This window comes from Lichenostomus cassidix, chromosome W, assembly GCF_008360975.1.
Source record: "Lichenostomus cassidix isolate B80296 chromosome W, HeHo_3.0, whole genome shotgun sequence".
NCBI classification, from domain to species: domain Eukaryota; kingdom Metazoa; phylum Chordata; class Aves; order Passeriformes; family Meliphagidae; genus Lichenostomus; species Lichenostomus cassidix.
The window spans coordinates 2,066,636-2,079,967 of NC_139510.1; the positions used below are offsets into that span (position 1 = coordinate 2,066,636).

Sequence of the window (13,332 nt, forward strand, 5' to 3'; positions counted from 1 at the left end):
TATTATTAATGCCACCTGTTGTTCCTTTGTAGACCAGGATAAAAGAATTAAAGAGGATTTGGAAGAAATTTGGAAGGGGACTCAAATTCTACATGAAGTGGGTTCCAGTAATTACTCCTTGAAATTCAACCATATCTTCCACGCCCTACCTTCATGGTTACCAGACTCGGCCTGTGTCAGGGTTTGACTTTGACTAAATGCTAGGCACTTTTGCTCTTTTGCTGCAGACGTGCAGGAGAGGGGAAGAAAAAAAACTGTAAAAATGTCGGCAGCGAGGGAAGCCAGACGACAACTCAATATGAGTTATAAGCAAGCTCCGTTTATTTCACTGTATCTGCGGCTTATATACTGTTACATTGCTTATGTTTACTACTCACTACTTCATTGGTTAAGCACAAAAGTTACAATCTGCATTCCATTGCATTCCATTCTCACACTTTCAGGGTTCCTCCTCATTCTTCTTAATCGAAAGTTCCTCCCCAGTACCTTCCCCACGGCACTTTCCCAGAGCTCAAGGGCACTCTGTCTTTGGGCTCCTGTCCTGTCGGCATGCCTTGCATTTGTTTTACTGCTGCAGCCTGTGTGGCCTACTTCAGCTAACACTGGCTTTGCTCGCACAAGCCCTCTAAGGATTCGTGACCGTGGTCTTGAAGCCATTCTGTAACATAAAAACACACACTAATCTCATTACTTAAATGAGATAGGACACTGGTAGGAGGACGCAGAGAAGGAAAGGGCAGACAGGCTCTAAACTTAAAGTTGCAAAGTGATTTAATTACTAACAGAGTTGGAGTATAAATGAGAGGTAAAAATAAGCTGTTCATACACCATTTTGTTCACTCACTGTCTCCCTCTTAAGACAGCATTTTCTACTCACCCCCCCTTTCTTCCAACTAAAAGCTAGGGTAGGGGGGCAGAATGTGGGGTATTTTTTAGTATATGGAGCAGGTCTATAAATCTATTCATCACTATAATTCTTCTACTACAAATACTCTTTATTTTTACTTATTTCTCTCTCTCTCTAGACATTGCCACTGCTCTTACCTTTTCTTTCTTAAGAAGCAGTCTCATCGCTCACTCCCCTTCCTTCTTTCCAAACCAACAACACGGGCAGGGGGCAGGGTAAGGGGTTTGTTTTTTGGTCAGTCCATCAGGGAGAGGGGTCCTCTACTTAGCAATGGGGTCCCTCCCACAAGAGACAGTCCTCTGGGAACTTCTTTGGCGTGGGTCTAATCTCACGAGCAATATCCTGCCCGAATTCTGCTGCAACATGAGTCTTCTCGTCTACAAGGTGCAGACTCTCCTGAGCCGAGGCCAGGCTGCTTCCATCCCAGGAGCAAGGCTTTTCTCTTTCTTGCAAGGCCTTTGCAGTTTTAACTCTTAGATGAGACTCTAACTGGTTCACAGCTTTCTCCAGGCATCTACTTGCTCTTCTGGCGTGGGCTGTGGGTGGATTTCTGCACCCCTGTGGACTCCATGGGCTGCAGGGGGACCTCCTGCTCTCTCCATGGTCTTCACTATGGATAGCAGGGAGTTTTTAGCTCTGGCACCTGGAGCACCTCTTCTCCCACTTTCTTCACTGACTTTGGTGTCTCTATGTTTTTTTCTCTTCACATGTTTTTACCTCTACTTCTTCCTCCTCCCCTAACTACAAAGAAGTGCGTGCCTACCTTGTTTTGATTTCTTCTTAAATATGTTTTCACAGAGGGGGAACTAGCACCTCTAATTGGCCCAAACTTGGCCAGAAGCATGTTCATCACTTTTAGAGCTATCAGAGATTGGCTTTGCTGGACTTGATGAAAAACTTCCAGAACTTTCACTCAGGACACACAGGAGCCATCTTTGTGCCACTCCTTACCTCTCAGACACTTCTTCAGGCTTACTACAACAGCTTCTGAAAGGTTTAAATTTCTCTTAGATGTTAAAGATACTTTGCTGATGTTTTGGGCCAATCAAAACCACCACACCTGGGTAAAAGAAACATTTATAATATTTGTAATTGTAGTTATTATTTTTGCTACAGCTAGTTGTATAAACCAGTGCTGTAGTGTGGAGACTAGACATGGTAAAGTCGTGTTAGTCTCTAAAAAGGAGAGAAATGATGCCTGATGGTTTTTGGTTTTTCTCTTTATACCCTTTTTATACCCTTTTTTAATATTTTTTATACCCTTTCCCTTTCATTGTACCTTTCACTCCCTGTACCTTAGCCCTACATGTCTATAACCCTTGTACTCTGATATTTATCCTAGTTCGGGGTTCTCTGGGGAAGATGAAACATCCCTACTATCTCAGAATCAGGGGCTCCAACCTTGGATGGGGCCTCCTCTCTGGAACATGTTTTTGTAAACTAGACCATGGCCTCATTTGGGAGGGGGAGGATAATTAGATTAGGAGTACAATTTCTTCATTTGTTAAGTTTCTTATTGGAGGATTGTCTTGGTTTGAAAGACAGGTGTCTGCCAAGAGAGGTTGGACCCTCCCTTAGGACAGAGAATGTGATTTTCCCCTCCCTCCGAATTATTTAATTTTGAAAATCAAGGGCTTTCAGGCAAAGGTATGGGAAAAGGAATATCAGTTCTTTACTAGTATCTATAAACAAGCAATAACAATAATAGCAACCACAAATAGAACCAGAAACCAATGGCAGATAACTTGTGAGCTGCCGAACCTTTTCCTGTGTGGTGTAATCATGGTTGCAAGCAGCAGGGGCGCTGTTGAGCTCCCGGCCAGGCAGGGCAGGTGCGATGACTGCCGAGTGGCTGCAGGTGGCGCTGTGGCACAGGGTCAGGTCAGCCTCACACAGCTGGTAATGGTGGGCAGGCTGAAGAGCAGCCAGGCAGCTCAGAGTGGCAAAAAGCAGGGCGGCAGGGGTAGGAGCTGGCTCTCCCCAGCTAGCTAGCGAAGTAGCAAGGATTTCTGCAGTCACAGCAGACGCCGCGGTCTCATGCAGCAGAGGGACAGGCGGCAGAGGCAGCCGGACTCTCCTGGCAGCAGCTGTGAGAAAATGCAGCCCGGGGAAACGTGCACTTCCCAGTGGGAAAAAGGTTGAATCAAAGCTCACCCAGCCAGGAGAAGAAAAACAGGGCACAATTGGATTTCCTCTGGTCGCAGCCAAAAGCAAAGAGCAGCCTCCCCTCTCAGCATCCCAACGATGAGAGTGAGTGGTCCAACGGCCGGCTCTTCCCTTACCCTGCCCTGCCCAAGCACACCTTTTTGTCTTTTACAAAAGAGTTGATGGCTCTAATCACCCAACTATTTGTTGCTTAGTAACAGTGATGGAGAAAAATTCCAAGGCCTTCCCCAACCTCCGACAAGGATTTTAGGTAGATTTGCTAATTTGTGAGGTCCATAAAATTGTATATGTGTTGTGCACAGGGTGTGCTTCTCGGTGTGATTCCACCTTTGATGAGGGGGCACCTGGGATCCTATTAAAACCAAGGTAATACCCTTTTTTCCCTATACTGCTGTGTCTGCCTCTTATTTTACCAGCTTTTAAGGCATCAAGTGAATCCCCCACACCCAGTGTACCAAATAAAGCAAATACCCACTTCTCTGGCTTTGTCTCTGAAGTGTCTCTGGGCCTGCTTTGGGCAAATTGGCACATCCAGATGGGACCCTAACTCTGCTCGGCTGCCGGATCCAGAGGTAAGCAGATCTCACAGTTGGAACCCTGAGTTTTCAGGGGGAGCTCAGCTATCCTTTGGCTCGTGGTGGGGATAGACCAAGGACCATCTGCACCGAATTAAGGTATTTGCTATTTTTAAAAAACAAAATACATGCAGGTCCAGGGTACAAGTCCCCGAGGGTGGGTTGAGACTGAGTCTCTCAAAATTAGTCCTGGGCAGGAGTTGGACCCGCAGGGGTTGGACCCCACGGTCAGGAAGGGTACCTTTAAGGGGGTTGGACCCCCAGGGGTTGGAACCCTCTGTACTGCACCATTGAACTGCTAACTTTGTTCTGTCATTATTTTGTTACTGTGTGAGAGTGAATGAATGAGATGTGTCTCGAACTCAAAATGAGTGGGGAGCTCTATCTGCAGTTCCATCATCTGGCAACAGAAACGGCCAGAGAAAAGCAAAGCGACTGGCAAAGAGTGAATGAGTAGAAATCATATATAAACCATTGGTTTGGAATATCCGGAGCGGGGGGCGGATTGTATTATTGGAGGGGAAAGGTTTTAGTTACTGAATTGAGAACACCCAGACCACCCCCACACCTCTCTAATATAGCTCCATTAGATTTTCCTTTTGAAATCCTGTGTTTAGTGTGTGGAAACAGTTGTGAAGCTTGGACTTTGTGCGCTTGTAAATGAAGGTGTAGATAATGATAGAGTAAGGGGAAAAGTGGCAGAGAGTAGCATGGCTTTGTGGCTGGTTCCCCGGTTCTGGGGGGATTTGAGAGGGAAAGTGGGAGGAGACGTGCAGGAAAGTGTGTGTGGAAGAAAGAAGAGAGGGAGAACAGACAAAGGAGGTAATGGGATCATCAGAAAGCAAGGAAATAACCTGGAAAAGTCCATTGGGATGTGTGTTAGCACATTGGAAACAACTGGGAGGAATCCCCGGAAGGACTATGAAAAAGAGCACCCTAATTAAATATTGTAACCAGTGGTAGCCACTGTACAAATTAGATGATGGTGAAAAGTGGCCAGAAAATGGGACTTTAAACTATAACACCCTACTGCAATTAATGTTATTTTTAAGGAGGGAAAACAAATGGGATGAGACCTCTTACGTGCATTGCTTTTTCACTTTGAGACATAAACCAGAATGGCAGAAACAGTGTGGCATTAATTTGGCACCACAACACTCAATGGTCTTTCTTTTAGAAAAAGAGGCAAAAGGGAAAAAGCTGCATGAAGAGGTGTTGTCCATCATGCAGCATACGGCAAAGGTGTTTAAATCTCAAAGCTGAGAGAGACCAAGATCCCTTAGAAACCCAGGAGTTGATGAATTACAGTGGTGACACCCTAACATCAGGGACAACATCTCCAATGTCCTCAATATCCCCGGAGGATAATGAGGACGAAGGGACAAGTGAAGCTAGCTCAAGAATATCATCCAGAACTAGGAGCAAGGCCCCTGTAGAGGAGAAACTTATAGCACCTCTCAGACAAGTGGTAGGGCCAGATGGAGGAATAACAAAAGTTAAAACACCATTTACAGCTTTGGATTTAGATACCTGGAGGAAGGCAGCCAGACTGTATAGAGAAGACCCTGAAAAGGTAGCAACAAGGTTTCAATTAGTTGTTAGAAATCAAGATATTGATTGGGAGGACATAGATTTAATGCTATCAGAATTAATTGATACAGAAAAAGCAGCAGTAGTATCTGTGGCAAGAACACATGTGCAGGGACAGATAGCTACTGGAATGTTACATGGGAATGTAGATAACATTTTCCCTACTTCAAATCCACATTGGGACACAAATGATATGCAAATGTACCCGTTTTTGGTTGGATACAGGAAATTAGTACATTGGGGACTGCTAAATGCTATATCAAAACCAATTAATTGGTCATTGTTATTCAACATTCACCAGGAAATCACTGAGTCCCCAGAAAGGCTAAGAGATAATATGAGGAAATACACTACACTGGACCCAGCCTCTGAAGCCGGGCAACAACAGTTAATATCTTTATTGATGGGTCAATCAGCACCAGATATACGCAGAAAGTTGCAAAAGATTAAGGGACCAGATAGCCGGAACTTAGGGAGACTTTTAGCAGAAGCATGGGAGGTGTATAAAAACATGGTACAGCCCTTTGCAGTTGCAGTGGCCCAGGCTGGGGAACCGCGTGCCCCCAGAGGCGGGAGAAGGCCTCCACCTAGAGGACAAAGACGGCAACGCCCAGGCCGTAACCAGTGCCTGTCATGCGGAGAGTTCAGACATTGGAAGCGAAATTGTCCTAACCGTGCCACGATTCTGAAGACAGAATCATCAGCACCGCCTGAACCAGTGACTGTAGCACAGCTGCATCCAGAATGACGAGGACCGGCAGGTCCCTCCCTAGCAGACCCGCTAGTTAAAGTTAGGTTAGGGGAACGGGTGGTGGAGTTTTTGGTGGATAGTGGAGCCACATTCTCAGTCCTGAATCAAACTTTGAGTCCTATAAGCAGTGATTATGTCCAAGTTATTGGGGCAACAGGGAAAACCAAAAATGCTTACTTTTTGAGACCATTAAAATTTACATTAGGCAAAAAGATGGGAATATACCAATTTTTAGATCTTCAAAATTCGCCAAAACCCCTATTAAGCAGGGATCTATTAACCTGGTTAGAAGCAAAAATAAAATTCACAGAACAAGGAATGAGACTACAGGTTCCCAAGGAAAAATTAATTATGGCTTTAAGTTTAGCAAATATCCCTGAAAAAGGAGAAATACCCATAGATAGTGCAATAACAGATCAAGTAATCCCCTTAGTATGGGATGTTAAGATTCCAGGGAGATCAAAACAGGCTTCCCCAGTGGTTATTGAACTGCTGGAAGGGGCGCAACCAGTGTCAGTAAAACAATATCCGCTAAGGCATGAAACACAGGTAAGGACCTTATCAAATATTGCTGGCCACTCATACAGCAATTAAAGTACAAGGAAAACCAACTTGGATCCATTATATAAAGACCAAACCTGAGCCAAAACCAGACTGGGAGGCAAGAAGAACAGGACCTCTGTGCCTTCAAATACGGAAAATCAATACAACATGATTTGGACCATACTCGTAACATTGGTAATTGGGGTGGGCTCGTGGGACCAAAATACATACCTTCGATTGCTCAAAGGTGTTGTTGAGAATTTTAATCTAACTGATTGCTGGATATGTTCTCAGCTGCCTGAAAATTCTGCTAGATGCTTTCCTTTGGTTGGGGCAACATTCCCTAATAAAACAAAAATCCATACTGCCCTTAGGGCCACAAACCTTTCACATTATGTCAACATATCCCCAGACCAACTTCAATGGAAATTAGAGTTTGAAGAGCCAATAAGTGAGTCCTTGCTGGTACGCTGCGTGCAGCGGTGCTGGGAAGAATCTATACCTAAAAACTCAGGAGCAAATAAAACAGAGTCCAAATGTGGGAACCTAACATTTATAGGGAATTTTCCTAACTGCTCACAATTCTGGACTTTTGGGGGGGCTGATATGTGGAATAAGAATCAAACTAGGCCAGGACCGAAGCCCAAGGGTTGGCTAGTGCCCCCAGGGTGGGGTTGGTTTTGGATATGTGGACACAGTGCCTATAAAGTTTTACTCTTGGGATGGCAAGGTCGCTGTGCGATAGGACCAATATTTCTCCACATTAGTGTTGTTCCTCAACTACAAGGCTTACTCCGAACTTTTATACAAAGGACCAAATGGTCATCAAACACCTTAATAGACAGGCCCACTGGATTTCACAGCTTTGCCAGGTGGTTTATACCCTGGCTTGGAGTAAGTGAACTAGAGAATTCAATAGTGAATCTTTCTGCCACCATAGAAACCATAATGAATGCCACTGCAGATGCCATAAGAGCACAGCAAATTGAGATTAAGAGCATCTCACAATTAGCTATACAAAATAGACTTGCATTAGATTTGTTGTATGCCAAAGAAGGAGGACTATGTACAGTTATAAATACAAGCTGTTGCAGTTATGTTGATTTAAAGAAACGCATAGAAACAGATTTGCAGACAATTCTGGACAAAACGTGAACATTGCATCAGATCACCTTCGCTGACACTTCTTGGGGGTTTAAAGAGGTATGGGACAAACTTACAGCATGGTTACCCAACTTATCCTGGCTTAAACAATTGTTTGTAATAATTATTTGTATTATTGCATTGTTATTCATCGTCTGTATTATTAGTTATTTTTGTATGATATTATGTACTTGGAATTGCAATGCTTATGCTAGATGGCAAAAGTACAAATTTAGAAAAAGGATAGAGAAAGGTACTTACTATCGTGATATACAAGATATGTTAAGAATTACAAATTACCAAAAAAAAGGGGGGGGATTGAGAAAGGAGTGGTCAATAGGTAACTCAAGTTAACCATTGAGAGACAGAATATGTGAATTCTAAAACCTAGAAAAACAGGATTCCCTTAATCTCATCAAGATAAGAGGGACAAGAATTTGTTTGAAGCCAGCACAGAAACCACTGAATCATCCCATGAAGGACTGCACATGCTCCAGAGAGAAAGGTGAAAACTGCATTGTGATGAAGACTACTGGGACCTTCATCGTGGAGGTGGTCTTTGGGGGTCTCCAAAGACCACTGAGACACACAGAGCATGCATTGCACACATGCTAATGATATTAATGACTTCTGAGAAATGATTTGTATAACCACTCCTATCCTGGGGAATGTGATGAATATTCATGAATTTTACCTATAACATTGTGTCTTTGGAAGTGCTGGTATGTGTGTTTGGATGAGTGAATCCCCCACACCCAGTGCACTGAATAAAGCAAATACCCACTTCTCTGACTTTGTCTCTGAAGTGTCTTTGGGCCCGCTTGGGGCGAATCAATAGCCAGTAGACTGAGGGAAGTGATTATCCCCCTCTACTCAGCACTCAGACTGCATTCAATTTTGCCTCCCTCGCCCAATACAAGGAAGATGTTGCTAAACTGCAGCAAGTTCAGTGGATGTTCCCAAGCTGGTCAGGGAGGTGGAGCACTTGCCCTATGAGTTGATGCTAAGGGAATTAGGCTTATCACTTAGTGTGACTGACCATGTTTCGTTCTTGTCATTGCCCCTCTTATCATGTCAGTCAGGTTTGTGTCCCTATATGTTCTTGCTTATGACTTCCTCCTTGTCTTATTATTCCTTTTTGCATTGAAAAGGTCCTTGACCAGATTCCCCTAATGGAGCAAATACTCTCTCCTTCTATATGCCCTTACAGTTTCTATTAATTTCCTTTTTAACACACACCACACCACCCCCCCACCCCCCCCAAACTTTCAGCACAACACTTCAGCACTGCCCTCCTGTTCCCCGTCAGAAATCAGTAATTTAAAAGTCAGGAAATACCAAGTGCTGAAGCCAACAGGTTAGCATTTTGCTATTTATTTCCTTCTGACAAACTCTGAAAAATTATTTTGTATAAATTAAACAATGAAAAAAAATTACTTTCATTTCTATATCACTACAGTCAACATAACATTGCAACTAAAATGCGTGTCCATAATATCTCAGGTATACATTTTTAGGAAAAGGAAAAAAAATATTTTCTAGGCTTGTGTCCTGATTTGACCCTGGCTAAATGCCAGGCACCTACGACATTTGCTCTCTTTGCTCTCCCCTGCTGCAGCTGTGCAGGAGAAGAGGGAAAAAAAACCTGTTAAACACACACCAGACTCATGAGTTGAGATAAGGCAGTGGTGGAAGAGATGCACCGAAGGCAGAACAGGCTGAAAGCTTAAAGTTGCAAAGTGATTTATTAACCTAACAGAGTCTGAGGATAAATGAGAAGTAAAAATAAGCTCTTCAGACACCATTCTTTCACACACCCCCCTCCCTCGTAGGACACCATTTCTCTGCTCATCCCCCTCCCTCCTTCCAACCAACAACTCAGGTAGGGGTGTTGAGGTTTGACTCTGACTAAATGCCAGGCACCTCTGCTCTCTCCTGCCGCAGACGTGCTGCAGGGTATGGGGTTTTTTCTTTGTCCATTCATCACCACAATTCTTCTGCTACAAACACTGTTTCTCTGCTCACCCCTCTCCCTCCTTCCAACCAACAGCATGGGGGGGGGGAGCAGGGTAAGAGGTTTTTTTCTCTAGTCAGTCCATCAGGGAGAGGGGTCCTCTACTTAGCCATGGGGTCCCTCCCACAGGAGACAGTCCTCTGTGAACTTCTTTGGCGTGGGTTCAATCTTACGAGCAGCACCCGCCTGAATTTCTGCTGCAACACAAGTCCTTTGTCCATAAGGTGCAGACTTCCAAGCCGAGGCCAGGCTGTTTCCATCTTGGGAGCAAGGCCTTTCTGTGTCTTGCAAGGCCTTTGCAGCTTTAACTCTATATGGGACTCCCACTGGATCACAGCTTCCTCCAGGCATCCACCTGCTCCTCTGACGTGGGCACCTCCCCCTGGGCTGTGGGTGGATTTCTGCACCCCTGTGGACTCCATGGGCTGCAGGGGGATCACTTGCTCCCCCCATGGTCTTCACCAGAGCTAGCAGAGGGTTTTCAGCTCCAGTGCCTGGAGCACCTCCTCCCCCACCTTCTTCACTGACCTTGGTGTCTCCATGTTGTCCTCCCTTCACATCTTTTCACCTCCTTCTCCATCTCCAGCTAAAAAGAAGTGTGTGACTACTTTGTTTTGATTTTTTCTCAAATATGTTGTCACAGAGGTGTAGTTACACCTGTATTTGGCCTAGACTTGGCAAGCAGCATGTCCATCACCTTCAGAGCCATCAGAGATTGGCTCTACTGGACTTGGTGAAAAACTTCCAGAACCTTAACACAGGACACACAGGAGCCATCTTTGTGCCACTCCCCACCCTTCAGACACTTCTTCAGGCCTACCCCAACAGCTTTTGAAGGGTCCAAATTTCTCTTAAATGCTAAAGATACCTTGCTGATGTTCTGGGCTAAGCAAAACCACCACAGCTTGTTAAGAGGATAATGGTCCCATCTTTTTATTAACAGGTTAGCAAAACAAAATCCAATGCTGTCGGGGGTTGGGTACATTTGGAATTTCTTCCCATTCCTGTTACTAAGCAACAAATTGCTGGGTGATTAGAGCCACCAAGTCTTTTGTAAGAAACAAAGGGGTATGCTGGGCAGGGCAGGAGAAGGAAGGAGCTGTCTGTTGGAAGTGGCTCTCTCGTCATTCGGACACTGAGAGGAGAGGCTGCTCCTTGCCTCTGGCTGCGACCGACCGCAGAAAAATCCAACTGTGCTCTGTTTTCTCCTCCTGGCTGGGTGAGTTTTGATTCAACCTCTTTTCCACTGGGAAGTGCGCCCTTCCCTGGCTGCGTTCTCTCGCAGCAGCTGCCGGGGAAGTCCGGCTGCCCCTGCCGCCTGCCCTGCTTTGCCGCACGAGACCGCGGCGTCTGCTGTGACTGCGGAGCCCTTGCTAACCTCGCTGGCTAGCCGGAACAGCCAGCCCCTTGCTCCCCTCTGCCGCCCTGCTCGTTGCTCGGAGCTGTTTGCTGCCCTGCACGCTTTCTCAGCCTCTTCCGCTATCACCAGGTGCCTGAGGCTGACCTGACACTGCTCCACAGCGCCATCTGCAGCTGCTCAGGAGTCATCGCACCTGCCCTGCCTGGCCAGGAGCTCAACAGCGCCCCTGCTGCTTGCAACCGTGATTACACTACATGGGAAAAGGTTCGGCAGCTCACAAGTTATCTGCTATTGGTTTCTGGTTCTATTTGTGGTTGCTATTATTGTTATTGCTTGTTTATAGATACTAGTAAAGAACTGTTATTCCTTTTCCCATACCTTTGCCTGAAAGTCCTTAATTTTCAAAATTAAATAATTCGGAGGGAGGGGAAGTGTGGAGGTGCGGCAGCCCGATGCTGCGGATCCCGAGTCCCCAGGGCCGGCGGTCAACGTAGTCCACGAGGACGCCGCCAAGGATGCCATCACCTGGGACTCGGAGGAGGCCGGGCTGTAGACCGCTCTCTCCCTCCCCTGGAAAGTTTATCCTAAGTTTATTGGGTTAAAGTTTTGCTTCCCCGCCCCTGTCACGGCCCCTGTTGCTTGCCCTCACTAGAATTTTCTGTTGCCGGGCTTCCCCCATTGGTTCGTTGTAGTCCACTCCCCAGTTGCTGTTTATTTGCTCCCCCGCTTGCCCATCATATTGTACCGGAGCCCCGTTGGCTCCGCCCCTGCCGTCCTGCCCTGAGAAACCCCGTTGTGCCCCTTAAAACCTTTCGCCCCTTTGTTCTCGGGGGGTGCGTGGCCGCCCTACGAGACCTGCAGTGCTCTGCACCCGGCATCTCGGCGGTCCGCCCCACCTGGGAGCATTCCAGCGCGCCTCCCCGCTGCTTCTCCTAAATAAACCGCGCCCTGGAACCTCCCACTGCTTGGACTCTCTTTATCTCGGGGGGCGATCCACGACTCCACCGCATCCCTGTCCGGCAGGCACCTGCCTCTGCCGCGGGGTTCCTGCCGCCCATCGGACGTCCCTGGGTCCCTGAAGTCGACTACCGCTGCAGCCGGAGCAGAGAAGGATAGCGGGGAGGGCAGAAAGCCCGGGCCCCGGCTCAGCCCCTGAGCTAGCCGAAGCCCAGCCAGCCCGTGTGGGGCAAGGAGCGCCGGACCTCTCACGTGCCCCCGTACTACTTCAGGGAAGGTCGCGTTCTCTGTCCTAAGGGAGGGTTCAACCTCTCTTAGCAGACACCTGTCTTTCAAACTGAGACAAATGCATTACACTATTTACATGTTTTTTGAAAAATAGTGATAAAAGTATGTCGTAATTGTTTCTTTTCTTTTTTTTTTAATTTTTGGTAACCATTACAAACACTCAATCCAGGTGTGAAGCTTTTTAAAGACATTTGAAATGAGGCAAATTAAAAAACAAATGCGGGTACAAAATTTGTACTTTTCCCTCCAGTGTGTTTTCTACATGGTGCTCCCTCCCTCCTCCAAAAAAAGCAAGCACCCCCAAACAAAATTAAAAAATCCTGCAAACCCACAACTGGCAAATCTTTAAAAGCAAAACACTATGCTTCTCAAGTAGCACTAATTCTATAAATGCAATTTTTGCCATCAATTTTATTTGAAGCTGTCTAGGGCAACATTTCCTCAGCAGCTTCTTTAATCCCTGCCCTCAACCAAGGGAAAAAAAAACCAAGACAAAGACACATGCATTTCCATAACTAGGTTTTAGTCAAGTATTTCTGACTTTTTGGAAATAAATTATCTGTTCATAATCAGAACTTACCATCAGTGTCAGATCCTGTATTCCTTATTCAGGCAAAGTTACTGCCGTGTTGAGTAGGATTTACACCAAAGAAAAAGTGCAGGATCAGCCACAGGGTATGTAGATCCCTATTCATTCTATACTGTTCCCCTCATGCTAAAAGCTAAGAAGGGGAAAAATTAGCAACTCCCATCAGCTCTCCAGACAATGTAGTATGTAACTATTTCACTTCTGCTTGCAAAAAGATGCTAGAACTGACATCATTCTCTCCCACTATACCCAAACAATAAAAAGCATACCCCCCTCCCACCCCACAGACTGGGGTGGGAGGAGGGGAAGAGATGATGACACCAATCTTGACAAAAAGTACTGGTGCAAGACCAATAGATGCTCATTTGAAAATTGACAGAATAATTATGAGGACCAGTGTGTTTGGCCCATAAGCTGCATAGCTGTGCTGTTAGTTTGGTTCTTTGGTA

General features: G+C 45.8%; 2 long non-coding RNA genes and 1 pseudogene across 2 annotated transcripts in view; 2 read left to right on the forward strand and 1 right to left on the reverse strand.

Moving 5' to 3' along the window:
- Nucleotides 1-13,332, forward strand: part of LOC146425296 (uncharacterized) — a 474,460-nt gene that overhangs the window by 273,760 nt on the left and 187,368 nt on the right. The window lies entirely within an intron of this gene.
- LOC146425306 (uncharacterized) overlaps nucleotides 1-13,332 on the reverse strand; it is a 241,556-nt gene that overhangs the window by 16,440 nt on the left and 211,784 nt on the right. The window lies entirely within an intron of this gene.
- LOC146425307 (endogenous retroviral envelope protein HEMO-like) lies at nucleotides 7,139-12,165 on the forward strand (annotated as a pseudogene).